This window comes from Palaemon carinicauda, chromosome 29, assembly GCF_036898095.1.
Source record: "Palaemon carinicauda isolate YSFRI2023 chromosome 29, ASM3689809v2, whole genome shotgun sequence".
Classification (NCBI taxonomy): domain Eukaryota; kingdom Metazoa; phylum Arthropoda; class Malacostraca; order Decapoda; family Palaemonidae; genus Palaemon; species Palaemon carinicauda.
This window is the reverse complement of record NC_090753.1, coordinates 90,624,203-90,637,493: the sequence shown is the minus strand read 5'-3', so window position 1 is coordinate 90,637,493 and position 13,291 is coordinate 90,624,203.

The window sequence follows — 13,291 nt, the reverse complement described above, 5'->3', positions numbered from 1 at the left end:
TATACAGTACACATATACACGCACCTAAATAAGGATAGCAAATAAGAGCTAGTAACAATCATTTACAGTACACATATACACGCACCTAAATAAGGATAGCAAATAAGAGCTAGTAACAATCATTTACAGTACACATATACACGCACCTAAATAAGGATAGCAAATAAGAGCTAGTAACAATCATTTACAGTACACATATACACGCACCTAAATAAGGATAGCAAATAAGAGCTAGTAACAATCATTTACAGTACATATATACATGCACCTAAATAAGGATAGCAAATAAGAGCTAGTAACAATCATTTACAGTACACATATACACGCACCTAAATAAGGATAGCAGATAAGAGCTAGTAACAATCATATACAGTACACATATACACGCACCTAAATAAGGATAGCAGATAAGAGCTAGTAACGATCATTTACAGTACACTTATACATGCACCCAAATAAGGATAGTAAATACGAGCTAGTAACAATCATATACAGTACACATATACACGCACCTAAATAAGGATAGCAAATAAGAGCTAGTAACAATCATTTACAGTACACATATACACGCACCTAAATAAGGATAGCAAATAAGAGCTAGTAACAATCATTTACAGTACACATATACATGCACCTAAATAAGGATAGCAAATAAGAGCTAGTAACAATCATTTACAGTACACATATACATGCACCTAAATAAGGATAGCAGATAAGAGCTAGTAACAATCATATACAGTACACATATACACGCACCTAAATAAGGATAGCAGATAAGAGCTAGTAACGATCATTTACAGTACACTTATACACGCACCCAAATATGGATAGTAAATACGAGCTAGTAACAATCATATACAGTACACATATACACGCACCCAAATATGGATAGCAGATACGAGCTAGTAACAATCATATACAGTACACATATACACGCACCTAAATAAGGATAGCAGATAAGAGCTAGTAACAATCATATACAGTACACATATACACGCACCTAAATAAGGATAGCAGATAAGAGCTAGTAACAATCATTTACAGTACACATATACATGCACCTAAATAAGGATAGCAAATAAGAGCTAGTAACAATCATATACAGTACACATATACATGCACCTAAATAAAGATAGCAAATAAGAGCTAGTAACAATCATATAAAGTACACATATACATGCACCTAAATAAGGATAGCAAATAAGAGCTAGTAACAATCATTTACAGTACACATATACACGCACCCAAATATGGATAGTAAATACGAGCTAGTAACAATCATATACAGTACACATATACACGCACCTAAATAAGGATAGCAAATAAGAGCTAGTAACAATCATTTACAGTACACATATACATGCACCTAAATAAGGATAGCAAATAAGAGCTAGTAACAATCATTTACAGTACACATATACATGCACCTAAATAAGGATAGCAAATAAGAGCTAGTAACAATCATTTACAGTACACATATACATGCACCTAAATAAGGATAGCAAATAAGAGCTAGTAACAATCATTTACAGTACACATATACATGCACCTAAATAAAGATAGCAAATAAGAGCTAGTAACAATCATATAAAGTACACATATACATGCACCTAAATAAGGATAGCAAATAAGAGCTAGTAACAATCATTTACAGTACACATATACACGCACCCAAATATGGATAGTAAATACGAGCTAGTAACAATCATATACAGTACACATATACACGCACCTAAATAAGGATAGCAAATAAGAGCTAGTAACAATCATTTACAGTACACATATACATGCACCTAAATAAGGATAGCAAATAAGAGCTAGTAACAATCATTTACAGTACACATATACATGCACCTAAATAAGGATAGCAAATAAGAGCTAGTAACAATCATTTACAGTACACATATACATGCACCTAAATAAGGATAGCAAATAAGAGCTAGTAACAATCATTTCCAGTACACATATACATGCACCTAAATATGGATAGCAAATAAGAGCTAGTAACAATCATTTCCAGTACACATATACATGCACCTAAATATGGATAGCAAATAAGAGCTAGTAACAATCATATACAGTACACTTATACATGCACCCAAATAAGGATAGCAAATAAGAGCTAGTAACAATCATTTACAGTACACTTATACATGCACCCAAATAAGGATAGCAAATAAGAGCTAGTAACAATCATTTACAGTACACATATACATGCACCCAAATAAGGATAGCAAATAAGAGCTAGTAACAATCATTTACAGTACACATATACATGCACCTAAATAAGGATAGCAAATAAGAGCTAGTAACAATCATTTACAGTACACATATACATGCACCCAAATAAGGATAGCAAATAAGAGCTAGTAACAATCATTTACAGTACACATATACACGCACCTAAATAAGGATAGCAGATAAGAGCTAGTAACAATCATTTACAGTACACATATACATGCACCTAAATAAGGATAGCAAATAAGAGCTAGTAACAATCATTTCCAGTACACTTATACATGCACCCAAATAAGGATAGCAAATAAGAGCTAGTAACAATCATTTACAGTACACATATACATGCACCTAAATAAGGATAGCAAATAAGAGCTAGTAACAATCATTTACAGTACACATATACATGCACCTAAATAAGGATAGCAAATAAGAGCTAGTAACAATCATATACAATACACATATATATGTAACCAAATAAGGATAGCAAATATGAGCTAGTAACAATCATATGCAGTATACATATACACACACCCAAATAAGGATAGATAATAAGAGCTAGTAACAATCATATACAGTACACATATACATGCACACAAACAAAGATAGCAAATAAGAGCTACTAACAATCATATACAGTACACATATACACGCACCCAAATAAGGATAGCAACCATGACTACAACATTTTATTCAATCAAGATTAAGTTCTCCTGTCGAGGATGATTGCTCTCTCCCAACCCCCCCCCCCCCCCCGTCCCTTCGTAAGAAAGATAAATTCATAGCATACCGCCTTCTCCTTAATTAATAACATGGCTTGAAGGTAGTCACGATCTCCAGGCTTCAAACATCTAATAGGATCGTTTTCCTATCCAAAAGAACCATTATTCTTCGATAGGAAAAATAAACGCTGATCTTAGTGTTTCTCAAAGTCTGTGTCATTTTTCATTCTGTATAACCTTAAATTCTTGTCGTTTTTTTTAGGGATACGGCAAAACCAAGAGATCATCATCAAAATCAGCTTTCCTTTTCCTGTGATATATATATATATATATATATATATATATATATATATATATATATACTCGTATATATGCATATATATATATATATATGTGTGTGTGTATATAAATATATATATATATATATATATATATATATATATATATATATATATATATATGTATATATATATATATATATATATATATATATATATATATATATATATATATGAAAATACTAACCCGGACGAGACGACGTTAGGCTTACAGTTGCTGACACTTATCAAAACAAACCAGATTGCGCCTAAAACATAATTATTACGAGATATATTCTTACATTAAAACAGAAAATAAAATGTAAGAGCATCTCACTTACTTTTACACAGTTGACTTTTGGGCCTCGTCACCAACCGGACCATTTTGCTTGACAACTCCTTCGGATGTCTGTTTCACTTTCTGTTGGGAAATAACGGAAAATAGATGTTACAATCAGGATTTTAATTTCATTAAGGAAAGTAAACAATCAAAAGATACAGTCACTCTCACTATCCTCCTTCTTTCTCTATTTATATGAAGTTAACTAAATAAATCAAGAAATCATGCATACACACGCACACGAATTGGAGATGAAATTAACATTACGTGTGTACAAAATGAACTTGCAAATAACTATGACCTATTTCATCACCCACACCTATTGCAAATGAAGTTGTCTGGCGATCTGCTGGACGGGGGTTCTAAATCCGCTTAACCTTGTTTATTGCAGTGTCTGTAACATAACCATCTTTGTGAGCTAAGGATGGGGAGATTGGGGTAGCCTATAGGTCTACCTGCTGAGTCATCAGCAGCCTTTGTCTAGCCCTCCCTGGTCTTAGCTTGGGTGGAAAGAGGGTTAGGGCGCTGGTCATTTGTATATATGATCAGTCTCTAGGATATTGCCTCTGCCATTAATGAGTGACCTCTAAATCTTCATTGCCCATTCGAAGTTGGCTAATAAATAGCTGGTTGATAAATAGCAGTTGGCTAGGATAGTATCACTGCAATTGCATTGCCTATGACTGTGATACGATCCTAGCCAAATGCTATTTATTAACCAGCTTTGAAGGGACAATAAAGGTTTAAAGATTCAACCATCACTCATGTTTGGCAGAAGCAAGGAATACTGACAATGCCCTAGAGACTGACCATACATACATATGATCAGTGCCCAATCCCTCTCTCCGCCCAAGCTAGGACCAGGGAGGGGTCAGGCAATGGCTGCTGATGACTCAGTAGGTAGCCCTCGGATGGTGAGGTTGTAGACAATACAAGAAACCATCAAGCTCGAACCGGTCCGGACCCCCAATTATGATTATTATTACTGGCTAAGCTACAACCCTAATTGGAAAAGCAGGATGCTATATGCCCAAGGGCCCTAACAAGAAAATAGCCCAGTGAGGAAAGGAAACAATAAAAAATGAAATATTTTAAGAACAGTAACAACATTAACATAAATATCTCCTAAATAAACTATAAAAACTTCAACAAAAGAGGAAGAGAAATAAGATAGAATAATGTGCCCGAGTGCACCCTCAAGCAAGAGAACTCTAACCCAAGACAGTGGAAGATCGCCAGTTAAGGACGTTTCCAATAGGTTACCACAATTGTAGTGTTTTGGGTAATATGTCACACTCACATAATACAACTGGAGCAAACACCTTCCTTGTAAATACTTGCTGGAACCTATTATCATTTGAAGATGACAATGTGTTTGTGTGTGTGAGGACAATGTGGCGGGGAGGGGGCGTTAACAAGAGCAGGAGGGTAAATGGATAGGTAAGTGAGAAATGGATAGAGATGAACAGCAAAGAAGAAGTTGCAGGAAAGAATATTATTATAATTATCATTACGTGATAAGCTACAACCCTAGTTGGAAAAGCATAATGCTATAAACCCGAGGGCTCCAATTGAGATGAAGGGATAAGTACGAGGAGTCTGGCTGTCACACTTCTGCCAAGACGGCTGAACACTTGCATGAAAAGACGTGATGTTTCCCAAGCAACAAAACCCACACTAATTACCCCCAGTCCTACAACGAGACCTTAATGAGGGGGGGGGGGGTTACAGGGGAAGGGGAAGGGAGGGGGAATGTGGCAGGAGAATTTAGCCTCGAAAGCTTTCTTTTGTTTCAGGTTAAAATTGCTAATGAAGCTGAAGATTAGGGAGGTTGGGAAAGGGGATGGGGGTGGGAATGGCGGGGGTTAAAGTGGGGCGTTGGAAAAGGGGGTTGGAAGAGACGGGGTGGGAAAGGGGGGTAGAAACGTGGGGAGTGGAAAAGGGGGGGGGGTGACAAATAAGGGGTGGAAAAGTGAGGTGGAAAAGTAGGGGGTGGAAAAGAGATGGTGGAAAAAGGGTGGTGGAAAAGTGGGGGTGGAAAAACGGGGTGGGAAGGTGGGGGGTGGAAAGGTGGGGGATGGAAAAGTGGGGGTTGGAAAAGTGGGGTTGGAAGAGTGGCGAGGAGGAAAAGTGACGAGGTGGAAAAGAGGGATGGAAAAGGGGGTGGAGAAGGGGGTTATAAAAGGGGGTGGTCTAAAAGGGGGTTTGGAAAAGTGGGGGTATGGAAGCGGAGGGTCATTGTGTTTTCGAAGTTCATTTGTAGTAAGGTACAGTATTTCTTTGTTCTATTGTGTTTGTCAAGTACAGTACAATGTTTGCAGTACGTTTCAAAAAAAATACTCAAACTTTTGCCATAGTTCGGAATCGTTTGGTAGTTTGAGAAACTTAAATAAAAATATGTTAAAAAGAATGAGAAACTGCAAAAAAAAAAAAAAAAAAAAACTCATTATATCAAGATGGAAACAAATAAATTATCCAAAAAGTTTGAGGAACTAAAAAATCATATATATATATATATATATATATATATATATATATATATATATATATATATATATATATATATTATTCATAAAACAGTAGAGACCAACTCAAAAGAATATATATATGTATATATATATATATATATATATATATATATATATATGTATATATATATATGTATATATATGTATATATATATATATATATATATATATATATATATATACATATATATATATATATATATATATATATATATATATATATATATATCGTTTGCGGATGATTTTTCGAAAGACAATTGTTCGAAAAACTATTTTTTCGAAGACCACTAAACCGTAAACAATTGTTCGATTGAGCAATTGTTCGAATTTACATTTGATCGAATTACAAGATATTCGAATGAGCAATTTTTTGAAAGTAATGTTGTTCAAAACCATAGAGGAGAATAGGATTAATATTAAATCACGAATATTTTAAATTTATTAAAGTTTCATTTATATATCTTAGCACATTTATGTCAAATACAAAAATATTTTAAAAGCAATTATATATCGAAACATATATATATATATATATATATATATATATATATATATGTGTGTGTGTGTGTGTGTGTGTGTGTGCGTGCGTGCGTGCGTGTAAAATAGAATTCCTTATTTCAAGATGAAAATTATAAGCGTCCGCCTTCCATTATCTGACTGCCATTTGGAAATCATTATTCCATTAATAAATAACTAGAGAAGTGAGCTCAACACACTTCTTAAGAATAAGTACTGGTAGCAGGCACGTGAACAACTGTACAGAACACTGAAATGTACTCCCAGTGTAGTAAGTGTTCAAGATGCCGTACACAAGTCAAGGATGTGCAGTACTGGATATTATTATTATTATTATTATTATTATTATTATTATTATTACTTGTTACGCTATAACTCTACTTGAAAAAGCAGGATGCTATTAACCCAGGGGCAACAACAGGGAAAATAGCCCAGTGAGGAAAGGAAACGAGGAAAAATAAACTATTTTAAGAACAGTAACAACATTAAAATAAATATTTCCTACATAAACTATAAAACCTTTTAAAAACCAGAGGAAGAGAGACAAGATAGAATAGTTTACCCCTAGTGTATCCTCAAGCAAGAAAACTGAACCCCAAGACAGTGGAAGACCATGGTACAGAGGCTATGACACTACCCAAGACTAGAGAACAATTGTTTGATTTTAGATGCGTTCCATCCTTCCCAGGCTTAAGAGGGGAGAGATCTGAAGACTTTCTTCCTATCTGATAGATTTCTTTGGGATAGCTATCATTCCTAGTGTCCCTGAGAAGAGGGGGGGGGGGGGGGAAGACAAGGGTGACTACCTTCCTCCTAACCAGTAGTACTTGGTAGGTCTTCTTATTCACCCAAGGGGTTAACTACTGCACTGTAATTCTTCTGTGGCTATTTTCCTCTTGGTAAGGGTAGAAGAGACTCTAGCTATGGTGACCAGCTCTTCTAGGAGAAGGAAACTCCAAATCAAACCATTGTTCTCTAGTCTTGAGTAGTGTCATAGCCTCTGCACCATGGCCTTCCACTGTCTCTTGGGTTAGAGTTCTCTTGCTTGAGGGTACAATCGGGCAAAATATTCTATCTAATTTCTCTTCCTATTGTTTTGTTAAAAGTTTAATAGTTTATATAGCAAATATTTATTTCAACGTTTTATTTTCCTTGTTTTCTTTCCTCACTGGGCTATTTTTCCTGTTGGGGCCCCTGTGCCTATAGCATCCTGGTTTTCCAACTAGGGTTGTACCATAGCAAGTAATAATAATAATAATAATAATAATAATAATAATAATAATAAATTTTAATAATAGGGATTAACGATGCTGAAAAAAAATGTATTTTATAAAATGACAAATGTTGAATTATATAAAATGTTGTATCAGTTCATTACAATCTATGATATGGATAAAGCAGCTTACGCAGGTTACACGATTTAGATTTGAAATTCCGTATTATAAGGATTAGAAAAAAAATGAAATCAATTAATGATATAGAAATACAAACTAATCTCTTATCTGGATTAACTGTATTTACTCAATGAAAAACGGAAAGTCATGTAAGTGATATATTTTAAAGTTGATATATCATATTATTAGCTTTAAAAATATTATTAAAGGATAAAGTAAAAAATACACATTAATCACTTATCTAACTGTAATTTCTCAATGGAAACATAAATCTTAATGTAACAAGATCTATAGTCAATTCTTTTTAGTGAGGGAGATTTGCACTGACTCGCAGAGGTGTCCTTTTAGCTCGGAAAAGTTTCCTGATCGCTGATTGGTTGGACAAGATCATTCTAACCAATCAGAATGCAGGAAACTTTTCCGAACTAAAAAGGGCACCACTGCGAGTTATTGCAAAGGCGCCTCATTAAAAAAAATGAATGAGAAGCTATTGGAAAAGACCCTGCCTGACTATCTGCTGGACTGGGGTTCGATTCCGCTCAAGCTGGATAGTTTCTTGTAGCGTCTGCAACCTCACCATCCTTGTGAGTCTATAGGTCCACCCTGCTAATTCATCAACATCCATTGCCTGGGGGGTCTCACTAATCCAAGATTGGGTGGAGAGGAGGCTTGGGTGCTAATCTTCTAAGAGAACGACACTCATAATTAAACCATTGTTCTCTAGTCTTGGGTAGTGTCGTATCCTCTGTACCATGGTCTTGCACTGTCTTGGGTTAGAGTTCTCTTGCTTGAGGGTACACTAGAGCACACTATTCTATCTTACTGAATATCTCTTCCTCTTGTTTTGTTAATTTTTTTATAGTTTACAGAGGAAATATTCATTTTAATGTTACTGTTCTTAAAATATTTTATTTTCCTTTTTTTCCTTTCTCACTGGTCTATTTCCCTATTGGGGTTTGCTGGGCTTATAGCATCCTCCATTTCCAATAAAAATATTTTTTTTAATACAATATTACGTGTATTCTTAATAAAAAATAAAAAAAAAAACTCTTTTACATATTTTTTCAGTGTTAAAAAAAAACATATGTCACATAAGAGGCAAATCTATACGAATATTGTTAATCCCATATTAATATAATTTTCTATAAAATATTACATCTATCATTAATCTAAATGCAAATTTCTTACACGTCTACAAAAAGAAAAAAAAACGAACATGTCAAACCAGAGACAAATGCATACGAATATTGTTATTTCAAAATATTATATCAACATTAATCAAAACGCAATTCTTTATATTTTTTGCCACGTTTACGAAAACAAAACATGCATGACAAATCTATACGAATAATGTTACTCTTATATTTATATCTTTTTTTCTTTTGATAAAATATTATATCTATCATTAATTAAAAAGCATTTTTTATACGTTTACAAAATAAATACGTGAAAACCAGAGACAAATCTATAAGAATATTGTTACACACCCATATAAATATCTTTTTTTTTGTGGGGGGGGGGAGGTTGGGGGGTAAAATATTATATCTATCATCAATAAAAAAAAAAGATAATTTATACGTTTACAAAAAAAAAAAAAAAAAAAAAAAAAAAACATATTTGAAAACCAGAGACAAATCTATACGAATATTGTTACACCCATAATATCTTTTTTTTTTTTGGGGAGGGATAAAATATCATATATATCATTAATCAAAATGCAATTTTCTGACACGTTTACATAAAAAAAAATACATGTCAAATCCGACAAATCTATACGAATATTGTTACTCCCTTTAAAAAAAATAGAAATACCTTAGCACTTCCATATTAATATCTTTAAAAATATATATACAAATTTTTATATTTTTGCCACGTTTACAAAAAACATACATGTCTAACCAGAGACAAATCTATACGAATATTGTTACTTCCATAGAAAAATCCTTCTTTACCCATCACTAATAAGAAAAAATAAAACCGAACAAAAATCGTCAAACGAAAACATGTCATGAAAAAATACGCGACCAAAAAAATCGTGAAAAGATTCTGCATTTTTACACTGATCAGAAAGATTCAAATAAGCAAAGGAAAAACGAAATCATTTACAATTTGTAAATTGTGATTTATGTTCAGTGGTCACTTTCCCTCTTGGTAAGGGTAGAAGAGACTCTTTTAGCTATAGTAAACAGCTCTTCTAGGAGAAGGGCCACTCCAAAAACAAAACATTGTTCTCTAGTCTTGGGTAGTGCCATAGCCTTGTACCATGATCTTCCACTGTCTTGGGTTAGAGTTCTCTTGCTTGAGGGTACACTCGGGCACACTCTTCTATATTATTCCCTCTTTCTTTTGTTTTGTCAAAGTTTTTATAGTTTAAATAGGAGATATTTATTTCAATTGTTGTTACTGTTCTTAAAATATTATATTTTTCCCTCGTTTCCTTTCCTTCCCACTTAGGCTATTTTCCATTGGAGCCTCCCCTGGGGTTATAACATCCTACCTTTCTTTACTAATAATTGTACCTTAGCAAGTAATAATAATAATAATAATAATAATAATAATAATAATAATAATAATAATAATAAATAATAATAATAATAATAATAATATGAAGTTGAATCTAATCAAAATTCCAAAGTATGATTGTACGTAGGTGAAGGACAGTGTCTCCTCAACATCCAGATCTCAGCATTGATAACGTTTCTTTGACTTTGTATGACTTTAAAATTCTAGTTGTGATTCTCGACAGTAGGCATTTACCATTTGCAGCTGATTGCACTGTCTAACGCTAAGCTTCGCCTGTTTTACATATAGATGGGGTTTTGCTTTTTTTTCAGTTAACAAAAAAGAAATTTCTAAATACGCCATTTGTAAAAAAAAAAAAAAAAGAAAATTTATAAGCCTCACGGTATTTTTATTACTATCATTGCTGAAATAGAATAAAAAATTCAAACATTGTTAAAAAAATGTCATTGCAAAATAAAAAAGAATCATTATAGAATAAATAAAAATTAATTGCTGAGATAAAAAAAAAAACCACCATTGCTACAATAAAAAAAAAAACATCATTGGCAAAATTAAAAAAAATAAAAAAATTGCTAAAATAAAAAAAAAAATCATTGTTAAAAACAACAAGAAAAAACTCATTACTAAAATAATAGATAAAAAAAAAACATCATTACTAAATATAAAGAAAAAACATCATTGACCCTAAAATTAAAAACATTGCTAAAATAACAACAAAAATCATTGCAAAAAAAAAGAAAAGAAAAAAAAAAACCCATATCTGAATAAAACCAAAAACTCATAAGTAAAAGATTCGGTACACCCTGAATAATCAGGATATGTGAAATCAGGGAGAATAATGTCAACAGTTCAGGTTGACATCATGTAATTCGAGCGACCCTTTTGGGCTGTGACTCGTCGCATTCACAACGGGTGCGCTAAAGCATTTGCAGTTATTCAAAGTTTATGTGCTTCATCTCTCTCTCTCTCTCTCTCTCTCTCTCTCTCTCTCTCTCTCTCTCTCTCTCTCTCTCTCTCTCTCGTATTTACTTTAAAGTCTGTGTTTAATTGTCTATTACTAAAAATATATCTCTCTCTCTCTCTCTCTCTCCTCTCTCTCCTCTCTCTCTCTCTCTCTCTCTCTCTCTCTCTCTCTCTCTCTCATCATATTTACTTTATAGTTTGTGTTAATAATTGTTTATTTCGAATATATATATATAGTATATATATATATATATATATATGGTATGTATGTATATATATATATATATATATATATAGATAGATAGATAGATAGATAGATAGATATATGTGTGTATATACTGTATATGTACACTGTATATATGCATATATATGTAAATATAAATACATATATATATATATATATATATATATATATATATATATATATATATATATATATATATATATATTATACATACAGACATGAATTATATGGGTTTCTTAATGTGTGTATGCCAAATACCTTATTCCCTTGTCAACAATTCTCTGGAACATTGGTTCTTGAACTTTTTTGCCTTACGGGGAGCCCCCTCTGTATTATTTATTACACCCCCCCCCCCCCCCCCCTTCCCCCTCCAATGAAATTTTGTTACTAACATCACAATTGGAAAACAATAATAAGCCCCATCTAGAAGCCCTTAGAAACTTCTGATAGCCCCTAGGGGGGTAGCGCCCCCTGAATTCACAGTTTATTGATCGGGATGAGATTCCCTTGTCAATGCCCTTCCTGTAGAACCACGGAGGCATAGATAGGTAGATAGATAGATAGATACGATAGATGGATAGATAGATAGATGATAAATAGATAGATAGATAGATAACTCTATTAATCAATAAGAAAGAATTTCTTATTTCATCTACAGAAAAATGTCGATAACATGAAAACAAAAATGTTCATCATGCATCATTTGTAGATATAAACTTTGAGGTTCCTAATTTATCACGCGTGAACAAAGGTGAAAAAACAAATCACTTAAAATTTGACAAATTATTATAAAAACATTCGATTGCTCATTATTTTGATTTATGGAATTGAGGTTAATAATAGACTTGGTCAGGAACCTGACAGCAAACTCAGTCGACTATTAACAAAATAAATCTATTACCTTCAAAAACATTATCATAAAGATTAAATTTCATCCCATAAAACTATCATTTAGAAATGATATCTTTATGATACCAATACCAAGACATTAAAAAAAATCACGAATTTTACTTATAAAACCACGCTTGTGAAGAGTGCATCGAATGAAGATAAAATACAGTGTGTCTTTTTTTTTTAGAGAGAGAGAGAGAGAGAGAGAGAGAGAGAGAGAGGAGAGAGAGAGGAGAGAGAGAGAGAGAGAGAGAGAACTAAAATCTTATCTATAAACCCAAGTCGATGATATATGAATTCAATCAGGATAGAATAGAGAGAGAGAGAGAGAGAGAGAGAGAGAGAGAGAGAGAGAGAGAGAGAGAGAGAGAGAGATGCCAAAGTTTATATTTGGGAAAAAAAACTTTCTTTGTAATTACTTTCTATTTGATCATTTGATGAAGAAACACAATCCTACTGAGAGGAGAGAGAGAGGAGGGAGAGAGAGAGGTCTCACGAATTTAATCGGGCCAGCTATGTAGGATCAAGTTTGACTCATCTCTATCCCTTTGATAATAATGTTCACTAGCGGAACCCGTGTAAATTACACAAAATGATATTTTCTATATAATTAATCTT